General features: G+C 46.6%; 1 protein-coding gene and 1 long non-coding RNA gene across 3 annotated transcripts in view; one reads left to right on the plus strand and one right to left on the minus strand.

The window, feature by feature from the left end:
- LOC138582321 (uncharacterized) overlaps positions 1-19,436 on the plus strand; it is a 270,743-nt gene that overhangs the window by 221,534 nt on the left and 29,773 nt on the right. The gene's annotated exons all lie outside the window — the stretch shown is intronic.
- LOC138582320 (retinol dehydrogenase 7-like) overlaps positions 1-19,436 on the minus strand; it is a 358,653-nt gene that overhangs the window by 210,046 nt on the left and 129,171 nt on the right. The window lies entirely within an intron of this gene.

Here is a 19,436-nt window from a genome sequence, read left to right on the forward strand (position 1 = left end):
AAGGATCCCGAAACTAACCAGCTTCACCCAGTGGCATTTTGGTCAAGAAAATGTTCAGCCCCCGAATTAAACTATGCCATAACTGACAAGGAGCTGCTGGCCATGAAGTCCGCCTTCAAGGCTTGGCGGCACTATCTACTGGGTGCCAGACATACCATCACGGTCATCACTGATCACCGCAACTTACAATACCTAAAGACAGCCAAAGCCCAATCTTCGCGTCAACTCCGTTGGGCATTGTTCTTCGCCGAGTTTGATTTTGTAATAACCTATCGACCAGGTTGTAAGAATGGTAAAGCAGACGCCTTGTCCTGGATTGGAATGGGAGAAGCAGAAACAACTTTAGAACCCGTACCCATAATTCCGGAACAGAGAATCCTTGGCCTGACATCCATACAGACACTGGAGGGCATTCAAAACAAGATCCACCAACCCTTTCATTCCGTTGCGCTACAGGACTGGGCAAAGAAAGGTCCAGAGTACTCTGTCATCGATGATTTACCTTATTACCAAGGCCGGCTATTTTTACCGCAAAAAGAACTACAGGAACTTGTCATTTCCCATTACCATGACACCTTAATAGAAGGGCATCCGGGTATTGCAAAAACCGAAGCTAAAATTAGGAAGTAATTTTGGTGGCCCACCTGGCGAAAGGATGTCAAGTCATTTGTCATGTCTTGTGGCATTTGCGCACAAAATAAAGGGCAAAAGAAAAAACCTGCTGGATTATTGCAACCATTAGACATACCACCTACCCCTTGGCATACCTTGTCATTAGACTTTATAACGGATTTACCCCCGTACCAAGGTTACAATACCATTCTAGTTATTGTAGATCTTTTTTCTAAAATGGCCCACTTCATTCCTTTAAAAGGGATACCTTCAGCTTCAATCCTGGACAAGGAATTCCTTGAAAATGTTATTTCAGATCGGGGCAGTCAATTCATTTCACATTTTTGGAGGAAATGCTGCCAACTGGCACAAATTGATGTTAGGCTTTCGACCAGTCACCACCCTCAGACCGACGGTCAAACGGAGAGGACCAACCAGACTCTTGAACAGTACCTCCGTTGTATGCTACATCAATCTGAGGGGAATTGGAAAGACATTGGGCCTCATTCCGAGTACGGCGCTAACCAATGGCGCTATTAACGCCTTGGTTGATGCCGTACCCAGACCGGCAGCGCCTTGGTGGATGGCGGAATTACCGCCCCATTCCAAGGTTGGCGGGGCGGTAATTCCCCATTCACCAAGGCTCTTCCCCATTCCCAAATGAGCCCCCATAGGGCTCAATGGGAATGGGGAAGATGCAAATAACGGTGACCGTTCATTACGGTCACCGTTATTGGCTTGGAGGCCCCTTTGCGCCCTCGACTTTAACACCTGCTCAAAGCAGGCGTTAAGGGCGAGGGCGCAAAGGGAACTCGGAGTATGGCCGTAAGGGATCACCGCCACCGGTCTCGTTACCGGTGGCCGCTATCCCTTACCGCCATACTCGGAATGAGGCCCATTCTGTGGATCGCAGAGTATGCGTACAATAATTCCGTACACTCAGGAACTGGACAAAGTCCTTTTTTTTACCATTTATGGGCACCATCCTCGAACCTCGGATTTGGACTCACCCCAGCATTTAGAGATGCCCGCAGTGGACCATCTCCACGCTGTTATTACACAAGCCTTTAAAGAAGCAACCATCCATTTGCAAAAGGCTAAGGAAAAATACAAAAAGGATGCGGATCAGCACAGAAGTGAAGCTCCTCAATACCAAATAGGGGACCAAGTATGGTTAGCCACTAAGCACTTACCACTCAAGGGGACTCGGACCTTTAACCCCAGGTATTTGGGACCTTTTTCTGTCAAGGCAATTATTAACCCAGTGGCCGTCAAGTTGGACCTACCTGCTCATATGCAAATCCATCCCGTCTTCCACGTGTCTCTTTTGAAGCCAGTGCAACCAGGAACTAGGCTAACCACTCCACCTGAACCTATCCTCATAGACGGGGAGCCCGAGTTCGAAGTCAAGAATATTTTGGACTCAAAAAGAGTGAGATCTAAACTCTTTTACCTAATTGACTGGAAAGGTTATGGTCCGCAGGAAAGGTCTTGGGAACCTAGTGACCACGTGCATGCACCTTGTTTAGTGAAGAGGTTCCATCGGGAATTTCCAGACAAACCACGGCCAAGGGGGAGAACGACTTTAGGAGGGGCCTTGAGGGGGAGTGCTGTCATGATGCCTGCCCCCGGAAGACCAGACCAGGCCCAGCAGCCCCGGAAGCAGGCATCATGCCACTTGGAGCATGCCCAAAAGCCCTAGTTAGGGGCTGTTTGGGTGCAGTCATGGCGCCTATGGCGCCAGGCTCATAAAGATAAAGTCAGTCCTGGCGCCATGGGTGCCAGGGTCATTATTGATAACTTACCTGAAGCAGACCATGCTGCATACTCACCTGAGGGAGACCATGCTGCATGAAGACTCAAGCCAAATGAGGCTTAGGAGGGACTATTTTACTAAAGGGACTATTTTGTTACTTGGGTGGGGCTGTGGAAGAATACTTACCTGGATCTTCTTCCAAGGCTATTTAAACCACGCCCGGGCAGCCACACGTGCTTCGCGTTATTCTGCTTGCTGCAGCGTAACGCTCACCGTGTTTTCAGCAGCTCCAGTCTTCAGCCACGCCCGCTTCAGTCCTGGGACTCCTGAAACAAGAAGAAAAGAAGGATAAAGGTTAGAACAGGAGTTTTAACTTTAATCCTTACCTGAATCCTGATCCATTTCGCCACGGAACTGAAAGACCGAAGTCTTTGAAGCATTGCTTCGCATTCCTACGGCGCCGCGCTGAACTCACCTGCTTGGCGGTACTTCAGCATTCCATCACGCTCTCTCCATCTCGCGGCCGCCCTCCGACACCTAAGGAGACAAAGACAGCAAGGTGAGCAAGGGGACTCTCTAAGGCTATACAAGCTACCCCCAAGGACTTACCTGATTTACCACGGGAGGTACTCACCTCATCTCGGGTCGGCACAGTCAACTCTGCTTCATCGCCATACCCCGGCCCCTAAGGGGAAAACCACAATAGACTTACCTGAATCTTACCAAGTGACATTTGGAAATCTTCGAGCGGATTAATCGGCAACCTGCAAGGAATCGGACAGAGTGAAGATCAGACATTTGAACTCTTATGAACAATTGGACTTTAGAGTCAATACTGGAACTCACCAATTCCTCTACGCCAGTGAAGTAACTGGTCATCAACGCGCCCCTGCGGTCGACGCAGGATGGAGAGCTCATCCTTCCAAACCATCAGGTGAGACTAAGGAGGGGACATCAAGAGTGATCTGTGGGAAGACAACGGGAGTGGGGAAGGTGGGTTGACACTCAATTCCACGGGTGGTTAATTCCTCTTCTCCTTTGCAGAAGAATATTCTTGCGAGCCAGACAAACTAGGCTGAGCGGGCCAGTCCAGTCAGTCATCTCGGCGCTACACGTCACGCTGGTGGAAACAACAGCGGCCCAGTTCCGGTCGACGCCCCCGTGGGAACCAGGTGAGCGTAACACCCCCACGTCCCCCTCCCCCAGCATCTTCTGCTTCACTTGTTGGAGATTTATTAACTTGGGTAACTCCCATTGTATTGAATGGGGAAAACAAACAAAACAACTCGAACTGCCCCCTAGCAGGTGCTTTTAACTTGCAACGCTCAGGGGATCCTGAGCCTTCCAGGCCACTCCTGGCCTTCCGGATCAGGTTGCGTGTAAGCAAACTGCCTACACAGTTTCTGATGGGGGGGTCGACTTTTCTTCGCTCGTGTGTTCCACCGAGCTCTCGTCCGGTTTAGCTTACTTTGCAATAAGACTTTAATGTGGTATATTTGTCTGCTGCCTGTTTTTATGTGGGGAAAAAACACCTATTTTCTTTATCCCCTCGGCGGCGAGAGTGAGGTCAGCCCTGATCTGATCTTGGTGGATCTTCCTTGTCGTCAGCCAGATTATTGTGTTCTAGCCACATGTTTGCTGCGGCTGGGGTCTCCAGGAATATCGCTTTTCCTTTATAGAGGATTTTAAGGCGTGATGGGTAGAGCAGCATGTATTTTAAGTTGAGTTTCCTTAGTCGAGCCTTTATTGGGATGAAGGAGATTCTCGCCCTTTGCACCGCGGGGGTATAATCAGGATATATGACTATTGTCGAATCTTTTCTCTTGATCTCTCCCCCTTCCCTGGAGTATCGCAGTATGATTTCCCGGTCTCGAAAATTTAGAATTTTGGCTATGATTGGGCGAGGGTGGGATCCGGGCGGGGGACGCTTCTGGAGGGATCTGTGGGCTCTTTCAACAGAGAACCCCTGGGAGAGGTTCCCGGGTCCTATTTCCTGTAGCAACAATGTTTCTATGAAGTCTGTCGGATCTGGGCCTTCCAAATCTTCGGGGACCCCTAGTAAGCGAATGTTATTTCGGCGGGCTCGCCCTTCAGCATCTTCGGAGCGCGCCTCCAGCCTTGCCACTTGTTGTGTCAGCTCTTGGACTTTTGTCTTGAGATCTCGGGTACTCTCTACATTATCCTGCAGGGTGGTTTCGGCCACAGTGACCCTTTCAGTCAGGTTGCGGGCGTCCTGGCGCATAAGTTGTATGTCCGATTTCATCTCTTCCATCCGCCCTTCGAGTGATGTGCGGAGGGCCGCTATTGCTTGTAGGACTTGCGCATGTCTAAGGTCCTCCCCTTGTTGGGACAGTTCTTCCGAGGCTTCCCGGTCCTGCTGTGACTGTCTCTGGGGTCTAACTGTCGTGAAGGAATCCATTGTGACCAATTTCAGTTTACTTTTAGGGGGAGACATCCCCTGCTTCTGGATCTGCAGGGTCGGGTCTGTGCGGTATGAAGGTCTATTCTGCGGACCCTATTTCGAGTTTCAGTTCTTTTAGCGGGAGCTATGACCCCTTTAGACAGGGTCATCCAACAGAACAGTGTCAGGTGGCTTAGGTGTGACAGTAATCGCCCAACACGGCCCCCTATGTTTTCAGGATGATTAGTTGGGGTATTACCTCAGCTGTACCGACCGCTAGAACTGGCTAGGTGTAGCCCCCAACGGTTCCCTGGCGTCAGGAGCCCTGCCCCAGCTCTTTCGCGACTGCAGTTGGTGCGACCAGTCCTAACTTGCTAACCTGGTGACCTGATCAAGTGGTTGGGGTGCCGCCTAGGCGGCCACTTCGCCCGGGTTTAGCTGGTCACTGCATCTTGCATCCCTCCTACCTTGTAGATCTTGCCCCACCATGGGCTTAGAGCTGAAAGTGTGTGTCTGGAAGGCCAAGCGTCAGTTAACCAGATGTTGCCACACCAACCCAGCACGTGGTGCGTCTGCATACTGCTGAGTTGCAGGGGGTGTCTTACTTCGATGACTCTCGGGCCCTTTGAAGTGTGGATTCAGGTACAAGAGCCCCGCGGTGCAGCGGGGAGGAAAGATGTTAAAAAACGATTGTTCCTCGTTGCTGGGTGTGGCCAAACCGGGGGTTATTGCGTTCTGCCCTTTCAGCAGCCGAGCTTATGCAGCTGGAATGACTGCCCTGGCTCTAGTCTCCCCAGATACTGGGGGTCTTCCTGCTCCGTGCGAGCACGTATCTTCCGTGGTCTGTTCGGGGTTGGTGGGTCGTGTGGTTACCCCCAGTGTGCTGGCTGTTTTACAGGGTGTCTGACTTACTTGGATAGGGGGGGCCCGCTTCTTCTCACTTGCCGCCCCCGCAGCCCGCCGGGGCCCGAATGCGCTTCCTCCATTCCGGTGATCCCCGCTATTTCTCCCTCTGCCTATACGGCCGGCGCAGGCGCCTTCTCCTCGCAGTCCGTGCTGGCTGGCGATCCCGGTCCCTCGACGTCCTGCAGTGCCTCCTGTTACTTAGCTCTCCTGAGCTCCTCCTCCGACGACAGCGTAGTTGGCCTCGGTGTCCCGGTCCCCAGGTCCTGCGACCATACGCGTTAGCATGGGCTGAGATGCGGCCCGAGGGGCAGGCGACCCGCCTTGCTCACTCCTCGGTGTCGTGCTTTCCTTGGGCTGTTTTTCACACTGTCGGGCTCTAGTTGCAGCTCCGGCGACTCCGCCGCAAAGTCTCTGAAGCTGGGGTGGAGCTGAGGCTCAAACGATCCGCCCTGTCAGCTTCGGCGAGGCAGCGCGTCCTGTGTTGTGGCGCTGTGGAGGGTAACCCGGGCCGGCCGCGCCTTCAGATACCTTCCGCGGCGGGCGCCGCCATCTTGTGGGCTCCAGGGGCACCAGATTAAAGTACTCGTTTACCAGTAAATTCACTCCGGTTCGCCTCCAGAATCGTGTCGGGTGGTGGGATGCGGTTCCCCTCCAATATCGTTTGGTTTGTTCTTGTTTCACAGCCCTGTGAAAGCGATATTATTTGTGTTTGCAAGGATCACGGACAGAGCTCCACGGGAGCCTGTCCTCACAGCATGCGTGCAGACCACGCCCCCGATATAAAGTAGATAAAGAGAAATTACAGTATTGTCAAGAGGAAGTGCTGTACATAGGTTAGTTGACCTCGCATAAAGGAAAGAAGTTTACTCCAGAGAGAGCTGAGACTATTTTGAAAACAGCAAAGCCACACATGATAAAGCACATGCAGAAATGTTTGGAGTTATGTAATTATGTGAGAGATTGGGTCTTCGATTACAGTTCATACATAAGGCCCTTGTTGAGGAAGGGTTTGATGAGTTCAAAAAAAGCAATTTGCACGGATCCAGGTTTGGGGATTGCCAGTTATGCAGAGGAATTCTTTTTGTTCTCATATACGAATGGCACTGTCATGACAGCAGTACTCGTGGAGAGAACTACGTTGGGGAATAAGCCTTTAGCATATTAAAGTGGGATTTGGACCCAGTAATGAGGGGTCACTTTCCCTGCAGCTGCCGCGTTCGCCATTGAGAAGGATGCCAGCATAGTAATGGGATGCTCTATGATGTTGTTTGTTGAACATGCTTTGTTTGCCATTTTGGAAAAATGAAGGGCACGTTGACTTCTCAGAGGGCTTCTGCCTACGGGGTAGTCATATTGAATCCAGCGATTTAAAATAGTTTGATGCAGAATAGTGAACCCTGACATGTTTATAACTGAACCACTGGCAGAAGGTGAGCATGCACATGATTGCTCAACCTATGAAGAATTTTATGATGAAATATCTAGGATAAAAGAGAATGCCTTGGCAGGTGGGGAAATTGTTTTTATTGACGAATCTACAAGAATCAATCAAAATGATGGACAGAGATATAAAGGTGCCGCTGTGATGAAACACACGGCCAATGGACAGTTTCAAGTATTGATAAGTGCACGACTACCGTCCCACTTTTCAGCACAGGCTGCAGAATTAGTGGCGCTGATAGTCACGCTCGAGAATCATGCAGACCAGGATGTAATGGTGTACAGTGACTCTGCCTGCATGACGTTGACGCTACATGCAGGGCTGGCACATTGGAAAAGGAGGGGCTACCACCGAGCAGACGGCACTCCAGTGCGGCAGGCCACCATATTGGGCAGGCTCATTAAAGCACTATAACTTCCAGTAGCCATCACAGTTGTTAAGTGCGCAGCTCACACTAAAAGGGCAGACTTTATCTCACGTGGAAATCAAGCTGCCGACGAGGAAGAAAACATGTTGCATGTTCAGAAGACATCTTGGAGTTTGACATGCCTAATGTGAATGAAAGAATGGTGGTGATGATGAGTGTGTCTGACAGTTATAATGAATTATCTAAAACTCAGTTAATGGAGATACAAGGGGAAGTGCCGCAGGATGAGAAAGACCTGTGGACGTGGAGGGGGTGTTCTTTATCCCCTCCCGAAGCACTGTGGCAACAAGACAGCACTGGTAAACCGGTGATGCCTGTAGCCTTATTGAGGGTGCCGTTGGAATAGCTACACTACCCTGCGCATACAACGAGAGAGAGCCTTGCTGCAACATATGCAGAGGAATGGTTCATACCGAATTTGGTAGAACACGTTGCATTTTACATAGTAAACTGTATCGTGTGTCAAAAGTTTACTGCTGGGCACACACTGCGTTCAGTTAGAGGAGTTATCCCGTGACCTATTGGTCCTTTTCAGCATTTACATATTGGCTATGTTGACATGCTACAGGTCTGTAATGGATGCAGATCCCTTTTCACAGTGGATTGAGGCTGGTCCATGTACACACCCAGATTCCACCTGCTCAACGAAATTTCTAGTACAAGAAGAATTTCCTAGATGGGGAATATGTGAAGTATTGAGATCAGATAATGGCCCTCATTTTGATAATGAAGTCTTTGAACAGATAAGCTTGTTGCTTGGCATAAAGCACAAGTTTTCATCAGCTTATCACCCGCAAGCGAACAGTATCTGTGAGAGGCTCAACCGCTTGCTTAAAGAGAGGATAGCCAAATTGAAGCTCACCTTGAAGGAAGGATAGTTGCATTGCCTACCACTGGCATTGCATGCGTTGAGAAATCAGCCAGGTTCAGACCACCATCTTACACCCCATGAAATAGTGACAAGGAGGAGGATGAGGACACCCCTTATACCGCCATCTAGAACTACAAGTGATGCCCAGTCGACAGCAGAATTGTTAGGAAAGGAGGTACGTGCATATTTAGCATGTTTGACTACAAGTGTCTCTGCATTTCAGATAAGCTCAAGCGGAAGGGGTGTGGGGCTCAGAACACAGATGGAGGCAATCCAACAACCAGATCTGAAGAACTATGTCTTCCCAAACTTTTCCCCAGTGATTTGATCTTAATCAGGAACTTTACTCGCAAGTGGCACAAGCCACGTTTTAAAGGTCTGTTCATTGTGGAAGATGTCACACTGACAGCTGTAAAGGTGATCAGAAGACATGCATGGATATTTCTCAGAGACGTGAAGATCTATGCTGGAGAGACCCCTTCACCCTCACCCCCATCGTAAGCAAGCATCGGGGAAAAAGACTCAGCACGTGCAGACTAGGTCCATGACGAGCAAGAAGGACGCAGAGACTGTCGAATAAAGACAGTCAAAGAGTATGTTGGAATGTGGCTTGTTTCGGGACACTCTTTTGAGTTGCTAACAAAGGAGTGAAAAAAGGTTATTTGTTCTTAAGCCACAGGAGCTTGCTAACATTGGACTGAGGCATGCTTAAGCCTTGATCGGGAAGGAAAGAATGCCAGATTTGGGTTTCCTTTTTGATGACTAGAAGAGGGAACAGTTGCCCGATTCCTTTCTCACTGAGTTTCTTTTCGGAGGTGCACATGGAGGTGCCCAATGACAACATTCACTGGATCATTCTTGCTGTTTTTATCTACATTCTTCGTTTATACCCTTCGTTGGTGGGGAGAACTTTTGATGTTCGTAATTTCCTGCAAGATCCTAAGTCTGGTCCAATCGTGAGGAGATTGCTCACAGCCATAATAGAGCAAGTACTCCAGCTTCCTGAGTACAGTGGGGGAAACACAAATGCCCTTATCTGATGATAATGCGCAAAGACTAGTAAGTATGGTCTTTTGCTACTTGATTGAGGAATTACCACATCTTGTTGGAAGAAAAACTGATGTCCGAACATTCTTGAGAGTCCCGAGAAATATAGTGGCACTTAATTAACTATTACGTGACATCATCGAACAGGTCAATCTTTAATCTGAGAGAACACTCAGATCATCTTAAAGGAGGCTTTCGAGTACAGACATCAAGAACATACTTTCCTTTGTATTTTACTATCTACTGGAGAGACACCCATATTTCATCTGCCGAAAGGACGATTCCTTTGTCTACATAAAGAACACTGTTAGTCGTCCTGCAATCAGTCAGCTGATCGAGGAACTCGTGGAGAAAATTCAGCAGCTTCCTGAGTATTGTATGATATTGCCCAAATAAGTAATTTTTTCCTTCATTCAAAAAGATTAAGAATGGGCAGCATCAATAGTAATGTCATGGCAGATCATGAGAGACCTCCAAGATGTGCAAGAAACTACTGTTATAAAAAGTGGATTATCTATAACTCAATTACACATGCATTTTTTGTATTGTGATACTTATCTCACTCTCAGTAGGCACTGCATATTATGTGGATCCAAATAGAGCAAGGAGTCCTGTGTATCTTCCAATGTAGAAGGAGGGTACAGATGTGCCAACTACAGGGCAGCTGAGACCTTATGTGATTGCTCCTACACTAGAGGTATATTCAAAGGCACCTAGTCCTGTGATAGATACATCTAGACTTCCTTTTGGGGGGAGGTCATATATGGAAATTGTACGAGATTCTCTGATGCCTTCACGATGTATCAATAGAGTGAGACTTCTGGAACTCTCTCCTACACAGGTAGTACATGTAAAAGCACAGAGTTTACTGACAAATGTTTCTATGATTGGTCCTGTAAGAAGGAATTATGGTGAAGTGCTTCATGAGATGATTGTAGAGGCTCATAAGAAAAGAATGTGACCCACCCATGAGAAGTGCTAGGGAGGATGATCATGAGTTGAATGATTACTTGGACGGTACAGCAAAATGGAGAATAACATGGTATCAGCAATGCATATGAAAGAAGTGGGAAGGAGGACCTCAAAGGAGGAATGCTTTGTATGTGCACTCCTGCCTTATAGCATGGGGAAGTCTAAAATCTTCATAGCTATTGAAATAGATGTCCAGACAGCACATTGTCTATCACACATAGCACTCTGCCATACAAGGTGTCAGTTCTTGGGCCGAACAGCCTATCTCATATGGGCAACTGAATGGACAGATGAAGATGATTATTTGCAAGACTCAAAGACAAAAGACAGAGCTCATACCAAAAATCATGTGATCAGATATGAAAAGCCTGGAGTGAAAGGAGCCGGAATCAGATGGGAGGTAAACAAAAGACCTGAGAGTCCAGGAAAATATGCAGACGAAATTCATAGTTGGAAGAACAGAGGACAGATGCATATCTGGGGATCATGCCTTTGGTGCAAAAAGATGATCCTTTGTTATATAACTGGGATGGGTTTCTAAGTGAATTTGGTAGGTTATTTGACCGACGGGAGGTGTCTTTAGCTCAGGACAAGGAGTTGTTGGGATTGAAACAGGGGGCCAGGGATTTAGTCACCTATGTTACTCAGTTTAACAGATTGGTGATTGAAACCGAGTGGCCTGTGGCCAAACAGTCTTGTTTTATCAGGGTTTGCGAGAGGAGATTAGGGATGCTATTGCTCAAGTAGAGCCACAACCGCTGACTTGTACTGCAATGATAGACTTAGCATTAAGGTTGGATCATCGGATGAATGAGCGGAAAGGGGACAAAAAGAGACCGGAAGCAGCCCCATTTGTAAGATTGGTCAGGAGTAGGGGAGGAAGGGTAGGTGAAGTCGAACCTATGCAGATCGGCAGTGTAAGGGCACCATTATCAGCAGCAGAAAAAGATCAACGTAAGATTAATAAATTGTGTCTCTATTGTGGGCAGGCTGGACATTTTATACGTACATGCCCCAATACCCCTCAGAAGAATGTTGGCGGAGAGCGAACTACCAAGGAAGCGGGAAAAGACATGGGCCAGCCTTAGGGGGAACAGAGGTGACTGGCCCAAAAGAATCAAGGTTCCCCAAATGGGTGGCAAATACGGTAGGGAGTAAGATATCACATTTATACATTTTGGTGACGTTGTGTTTTGCGCTAACTAGGAGAGAGGCCATGGCAATGGTGGATTCTGGGGCTACAGGTACCTTTATGGATATTACTCTAGCGGAACAGTTGGGATTACCTGTGGTGGACAAACAAAAGGTGGAAGGAGTGCAATCAGTGGATGGGTCACCATTAGTATCAGGGCCAATAAGGAAACAGACAAAGAAATTGGAACTGATTTGCGATCTGGTCATAGAGAGGAAATCACGTTTGACTTAATAGCAGCACCTCAGTTCGGGTTGATTTTGGGAATGCCTTGGTTGGTACTTCATAATGCCAGAATTGATTGGATAATGCGGACAGTGTGGTTGGAGGGACAGGCGTGTCAGGAACATTTAACATCAGTGGAGGGGCCAGTAGCGTCGCTAGTGGAAAGAGGCTTTGAAGAGCAGATTGTGGGAGGAGTGGGAGTAGGTATTTCCCCACAGTATATGGAGTTTGCTACAGTTTTTGACAAGAGAAGCGGAGCAATTACCTCCTCATAGACCCTATGATTGTGTGATTGAATTGCAGGAAGGAGCAAAACTGCCTTGCAGTAGAATTTATGCCCTGACTGAAAAGGAAAATAAGTACTTATGAGAATATCTAGATGACATGTTGGCTAAAGGGTTTATCAGACACTCTACTTCCCCAGTTTCATCTCCTCTATTTTTTGTTCCTAAGAAGGAAGGGACGTTACGAACATGCATTGATTATCGCGCACTAAATAAGGTGACTATAAAAAATCAATTCCCTTTGCCTCTGATTTCAGTGCTACTTAATCAGGTGAGAGCAGCTAAGGTCTATACCAAGCTGGATTTAAGGGGCGCTTTTCACTTGATACGAGTAAAAAAATGAGATGAGTGGAAGACGGCATTCAGGACGAAGTTTGGGTTGTTTGAGTACCTAGTAATGCCTTTTGGTTTATGTAATGCCCCTGCAGCCTTTCAGTTCTTTATGCAAGAGGTATTGCACAAGTTTATCAAAGTGTTTGTCATTGTCTACATTGACAATATTTTGATTTATTTAGAGTCCCCAGAGCAGCATGTAAAACATGTGAGAGCTGTGTTACAGCGGTTACAGGAGTATCAATTGTGTGTAAAACTTGAGAAGTGTGCATTTCATGTGTCGCAAGTAGAGATTTGGGGATTTATCTTGGCGGCCTCTGGGATTGTGATGAATCCTAAAAAGGTACAAGCAGTTATGGACTGGCCCTCCCCACAGTGTGTAAGAAACATCCAGTCTTTTCTAGGGTTTGCTAACTTTTATAGGCGTTTCATCAGTAATTTCTCAAATTGTCACTCCAATCACGCAGTTACTAAGAAAGGCGGTGCGGTTTACTTGGAGTTCAGAGGCAGAAAAAGCTTTTCAGGCATTAAAGATAGCTTTCACTACCGCACCAGTGTTGAGACAGCCTGACACAGGAAGGGTATTCCAGGTGGAGACGGATGCGAGTAATGTGGCAGTTGGAGCAATTCTATCACAGAAGGATGAGAAGGGAACATGGCATCCGGTAGCATTCTATTCTAGGAAATTGTCTGAATGTGAGCAAAACTACTCTATTACTGATAAGGAATTGTTGGCCATTCGGCCATCATTTCTGAAGTGGAGACATTATTTGTTGGGAGCAAGCATCAGGTGGTGGTGGTCACGGATCATAAGAATTTGCAGTACTTCAAAACTGCCCAAACCCTTAGTCCTAGACAACTACGATGGTCACAGTACTTCAATTAATTTGATTTTATGGTGACATTTAGGCCGGGAAGTAAGAATGGAAAGGCGGATGCTTTATCCCGGCAACAAAATCTGGATAATGTAGTTGGGGAGGTGAAAGAAATCATTCCTTTAGAGAGAATTATTGGGGCTATTACTACGAAATTCATTGAGCAAGTCAAGAAAGCCTTACCATCCAGGCAATTGCAGCAGTGGCGCAATAGGCATCCGACACGAACAGTACAGGAAGGGTTACCTTATCATCAGGGCAGGTTGTATTTGCCAACTAAAGAGTTGCAGGACAAAGCTTTATACTGGTGCCATAGGTCTCCTTTAGCGGGACATGCGGGTCAGAAAAAAATGCAAAAGATGTTGGAAAAGTATTTCTAGTGGCCTAATCTAAGGCAGGATATGGTAACCTACCTGGTGCAATGTGAGAATTGTGTACGTAACAAAGCAGATCATGTTAAAAAGAGGGGGTTGTTACAACCGTTACCTACACCTGAGAGACCATGGACTCATATTTCCATGAATTTCGTCACAGATTTGCCTTCTGACCAGCAATTTGATACCATTTTTGTAGTGGTGGTTTTTCTGTCTAAACAGGCCCACTTTATTCCTTGTGTGGGAATACCAGGGGTGGGCAAGTTGGTTGAGTTGTTTTTACAACATGTAGTAAGGCTGCATGGTTTGCCTAAGAGTATTGTGTCAGACCGAGGTTCACAGTTTACCTCCCGGTTTTGGTGTGCTTTCTGTCGATTGCTGGGAATCAACTGTGCTCTAACCACCAGTTATCATCCCCAAACAGACGGCCAGACGGAAAGAGTGAATCAAACGTTGGAGCAATATTTGAGAGGTTACTTGGGAGATGGAAAAGACTCTTGGGTGCAAGCCTTATGGTTGGCAGAATTTACATATAATAACACATTCCACACTTCCTTGGGAATGGCACTTAATGAGTGTTTATATGGACATGAACAAAATATGATACCGGAACAGTTGCCTCAGGTGGAGAGTTTGCCAGAGTTACAAGAGTGTAAACAGTTGCTTCTGGAAGTCAGACATACAGCACGAGCAAATTTGGAGCAAGCTAAAAGACAATACAAGTTACAAGCTGACAAACACAGACAGGAAAGTCCTAAATATCAAGTGGGAGACAGAGTGCGGCTGTCAACCAGGAATGTATCCTTTATAGGATCACGAAAATGTATGCCTAGATTTATTGGGCCATATGACATTGTTAAATGTGTGTCTACAACTGCTATGAGATTGCGTTTGCCTAAGACTTTATCTATACACCCCGTATTCCGTGTATCTTTACTTAAACCCGCAGATCCCGGTATGACTACTAGACGGCCTCCCGCAGTCATGAAAGAAGGTCAATTGGAATATGAAGTAGAACGCATATTGGACGTCAAGAGAAGAAATCAGAAGTTATGGTATTTGATCCAATGGAAAGGTTATGGTCCTGAGGATTGTTCTTGGGAACCAGCGGGAGCTGTGCATGCTCCCAGATTGATTGCACAAATTCATTTGCAGCACCCATCTAAACCCAGCCTCAGGAAGGGCCCTGGGAGAGGAGGTAATGTCAGGATTAAGGGATGGTATAAGAGGGGACTGTGCAAAACGTGGTAAATGGGCTGGAAACACAAAAGACCAGGCAAAAACTACATTTTCCATCAGCCCATGGGAGATATGTAATTTCAAGCAGCACGCACGTGTTCCCAGCTGTTAGTGATTAGGAACAGCTTATTACAGGCCAACGGCGTGCGGCAGATGTTGCTTATTTTGTTTGCTGTAGGATGCGGACATAAAGGAGGATCAAGGTGCACCGCCGCGGATCATCGTTCGGCCTTTCTGAGAAAAGCAGGATTCTGCGGACAGTGGCAGCGGGCGGAGAGAATGTTGTTGGCGGTGTGTGTGGGCGTTCAAGACTTCGTCCGGGCAGGCTCGTGGGCCTCCCGGACCTCAGATAAGTGCAGGAGGGGCTAGAAGGAGTAATCTAGATCTGCTCCATGAATGCTGCTCTTAATACGAACTGTGTAACATGTGCAGGGGCAGTATGTTTACTTCTCGCTGTCTACATTTAAGTAGGAACTCTGCATATCTGCTGTGAAATTGGAAGAAGCATGCACGCACGCTGGTAGTTGAATAAGAAGTGTGCTCCAAGCGGAGAGTCCGCTATTTATCTAGGAATCAGTTGTCTGGGGGTATTGTCTCAAAACTTAAGAGACGTGGTAACACACATTTATGTTAAGGTCCAGTTATGTTATATTTGGAGTTTTCTGTGCATCTGCTTGCCCTGAGGGCCATGTGTATCGTTTCTTCATAGTGGACATAGTTCCCCATTGTATGTGTTCATACTGCTTCCTCCATGTATTGTTTGTGTTCAGCAAAAGACAGTCGATACACGTATTAAGGTGTGCTTATCATGTGTATGACAAACAAGTATTATGTGTGCTCTGCGGGGGGGTGACAAGAGAATAACTGCAATGTGTTTTTGAGGAGGTGTTTAGTTTAGATAGGCTAGGGCTCTTACCCTGTTATTCCCCTGATCCTATCCAATTTAGGTTTCCCCATGCCCTCTACCGGTTTTCCTAATCTTCCCTTCCCTATCCACAACCTCTCCCTAACTCCTCTTCCCCGCCATTGGCTGCCACATGGTGTCCTGTATTATACGTATCAGGCACCTGTGCCAACCACGGTGGGACGGTCGAATTCATTCGGCTTCTGTGGTTCGGGGGAGAGTGTCGAAAAACTCTCTCCTCATTATTGTGCATTATTAACAGATAATAATCTCACAATGCAAGAAGACTGCAAAGAAAGCTGTAGGGATGAAGATCGTGATTGATGTTGAATCAGGATGGAAGGTCAGAGACCTGAAAGATGAAGAAATTAGAGATTTTGTGAAGACCAGTATTCATGCACCTGAGGGAACGAAGTTCCTGTATCCAAAAAACCACAAGAAGTATGTGGGAAGATGGATTTATTGCAGTCCAAGGGGCAAGTGCATGCTCATGACGTGGAACAAAGATGAAATCAGCTGGATGCCTGAAATAAGTAATCAAGATCTGGGTTCCGAAGAAGCAGTTCTTCAGACGAGCATGTCTAGATGTGAAGGATGAAGGGAGAATGGTCGATGAATCGCCCAGAGGGGGGAGTGTAGAGAAGGAGCCTAGTACCCCCATCTCAACCACCTCACCCATATTGCCTATTTGTTGGGAACCAGAGTGGGAGACATGTGCAGTACCAGTAAGAATACCGATACCAAGAAGAATCCTGGAACAAAGGCTCCCATTAAGGAAGCAATACCAGCATATGAGACAGTACGATGGCCATTTGAATAAGATTCCAGAAGAAGCAGAACAAATGAACTAAAGAGCAGACTGGTGATGTCACACAAAGCAAGACTGACGTACATAGAAAAGATGCAGAGACAAGAGAATGGATATATTCTATAAGACATCAAGGAAGTATCAAGGATAAGTGACCTCTCGGGCTCGAAGTGAAGAAGCTTAGGCAACAGAAACGATGAAGATATCACGTCATTTTACACGTGTACAGATGCAAGTAACGCAAGTAGATGAAGTAATCTTAAGACTAGCTATATAGTGAAAAGATTGCAGCAAGCGCCAACATATACATATATAGGAGCAAGTGCAATGTGGATGATTCCACTACGTGTTAAAGCAGTGCTGGACCAGAGAAAGGAGGCCTTCCTTTCCCTTTCCAGTGTGTCGCAGTTGAACAGCAATCGAAATACAGAAGTGAATCTGTGGGGCGAGTCTGGACAAGCCCCAAGAAGCCAAGGTCGTATCGAGCTGAAATGAGCAGAAAGTAGTTACAATCGTGTGAAAGAATGAAACTTCTGTTCAGAGGACATGGATAAAAACAATAAGACGTCAGAGGTCTATTAAAGAATAGTATTTTAAATGCACCAGTGCTCAAATTCATGGTCTTCAGTCACGTGGAAGGATGAAGTTGGACAAACATGACGAAGCACACCTACGCAGGGAGGCAGAGCGTGCCTCTACTCCCCTGGATTCTCCAGAGCAAAGAACATTTCCAAGGCCGAGTTCAAAGCCATAATTGACAGTAGACTACTGAGGTGATGATAGATGATATGCTAATTGGTGGGAAGCAATGGTTATGATCAGCTCACCAGCACCTGGAAGTCCAGCCTGCGTGCTGCTAACATAGGTGGAAAAGTACTGACGAATGTAAGAAAGCCAACCAATTGTAGGGGGCTGCGTAATAAAGGGTCCTATTGTTGTGTAACCAATGGGACATCGTACATTTAGTGACGTTCATACTGCATGCTTGAGGGGAGGGCTTAGTTGACCCACCTGATGTTAATCCAATGGCTCTTTTCCATAGGGTTTTGTAGTTTGCCACGTAGGATGACGTTAGTAAATACGTAGGTTAACGTCATCAATGACGGGTTTTCACTATAAGTATGATGTTTTTTTATGAAAATCATTGAGACTATGCCATGAGACGTCCGTTGATGTCTGTTGTACTCCCTGTGTTAGATAACTGACATTAAAACAGTCAACTTTGCCAACTTCCTGAGTCGTTTCGATTATTGATGTTTAAGTATCTTCTGCATCACCATTCATCTAATAGCATTGCTACCTCGTCTTAAAGGGCTGAGTCGGCTGTCTCATTTCAGTATGTTTTCAGGTGTGGCTTTGCTCACTAGTTGAGAAGCAGGGTTCTTTCTTGCTGTTTCTGCTCTGAAGCCACTCAGCCCTAGGTCCTCTGCTTGGATATGTGTTCTACTGAGCATTGGGCACACCAATGCCTTATATCACTTTTCCTCCCTAGGGTCCCTCTTTTAAAGACATGTAACCTGCTCACACCCTTCTTCATTGAAGTAGTCACTGCCATGCTTTTGTCATGGCTCCTCCTCACTGCGTTTTCTCTTTGAGGAGAAATATCCCCCATGGTCAAAAGGTATTACCCAAATTGTTCGAACACAATTGTTCGAATTACCGAATTGACCGAATGTCGAGGGTCCGAATTGACCTTTGCACAATTGACCGCACATATATATATAAATATATATATATATATTGGTTTGGTAATATATATATATGTATATATATATATGAGAATGCATTACTTACCGTAAAAGCATTTCTGATGATTGTATCTGCTTAGATTCACATGCTGTGCATAGGTCCGACATCCAGTGGTCACTGCGGAGTATGGCATTTTGTTTTTCGTAGTCGAAAAGGGGACGTCGACAAGGCGTGTCTGAAACACTATCCCTATAGTGACGTGCGTTGTACCCACAATCCCTCACGCGTCGAGGTCCCTCTGTTTGTATTTTTCTGCCCTGAGGGAGCCTTCTAGACGTGAGTGAGTACAGAAAAGAGAGAGATATATAAAGGAAGTCTATGTTCCTTCCATCCGAGTGGGGAGGAAGGGCGGGCGCATGTGAATCTAAGCAGATACAATCATCAGAAATGCTTTTACGGTAAGTAATGCATTCTCTTCTGATGTTTGTTAATCTGCTTAGAATCACATGCTGTGCATAGACTAGCGAGCAGTACCCGGAGTTGGCGGTGGGTTATGAGAAGGAACAGTAGAGAAAAGGTGTCGTAATACTGCCTGTCCCACCTGGGAGTCAGATCTAGAGTGTGTATCTAGACAGTAGTGTTTTGTAAAGGTGTGCACAGAACTCCAGGTAGCCGCTTTGCAGATGGACTCAAGGGGAACATTTGCAATGAATGCTATGGATGCCCCCGTGCCTCGAGTAGAGTGTGCTCTTGGCCTAAAGGGCAGTTCTCTCTTAGCAAGAGTATAGCAGAGAGTGATGCATTGAACAATCCATCTAGAAATAGTGGATTTTGAAACTGCATCTCCTTCTCTTCCTGCTGCCACCGAGACGAAGAACTGATTAGTCTTCCTCAGTGGTCTGGTTCTTTCCATGTAGAACATGACCGCTCTGCGTACATCTAGTGTGTGCAGAGTCCTTTCTCCCAAATTGGAAGGATTTTGAAAGAACGTTGGTAGTTCTATAGATTGGTTTACGTGGAATTTAGAAATAAATTTCGGAGCAAACCTAGGGTGAGTGCGTAGAACCACTTTATCTCTGT

The sequence above is a fragment of the Ambystoma mexicanum genome, chromosome 3q (assembly GCF_040938575.1).
Source record: "Ambystoma mexicanum isolate Mex_15411 chromosome 3q, UKY_AmexF1_1, whole genome shotgun sequence".
Taxonomy (NCBI): domain Eukaryota; kingdom Metazoa; phylum Chordata; class Amphibia; order Caudata; family Ambystomatidae; genus Ambystoma; species Ambystoma mexicanum.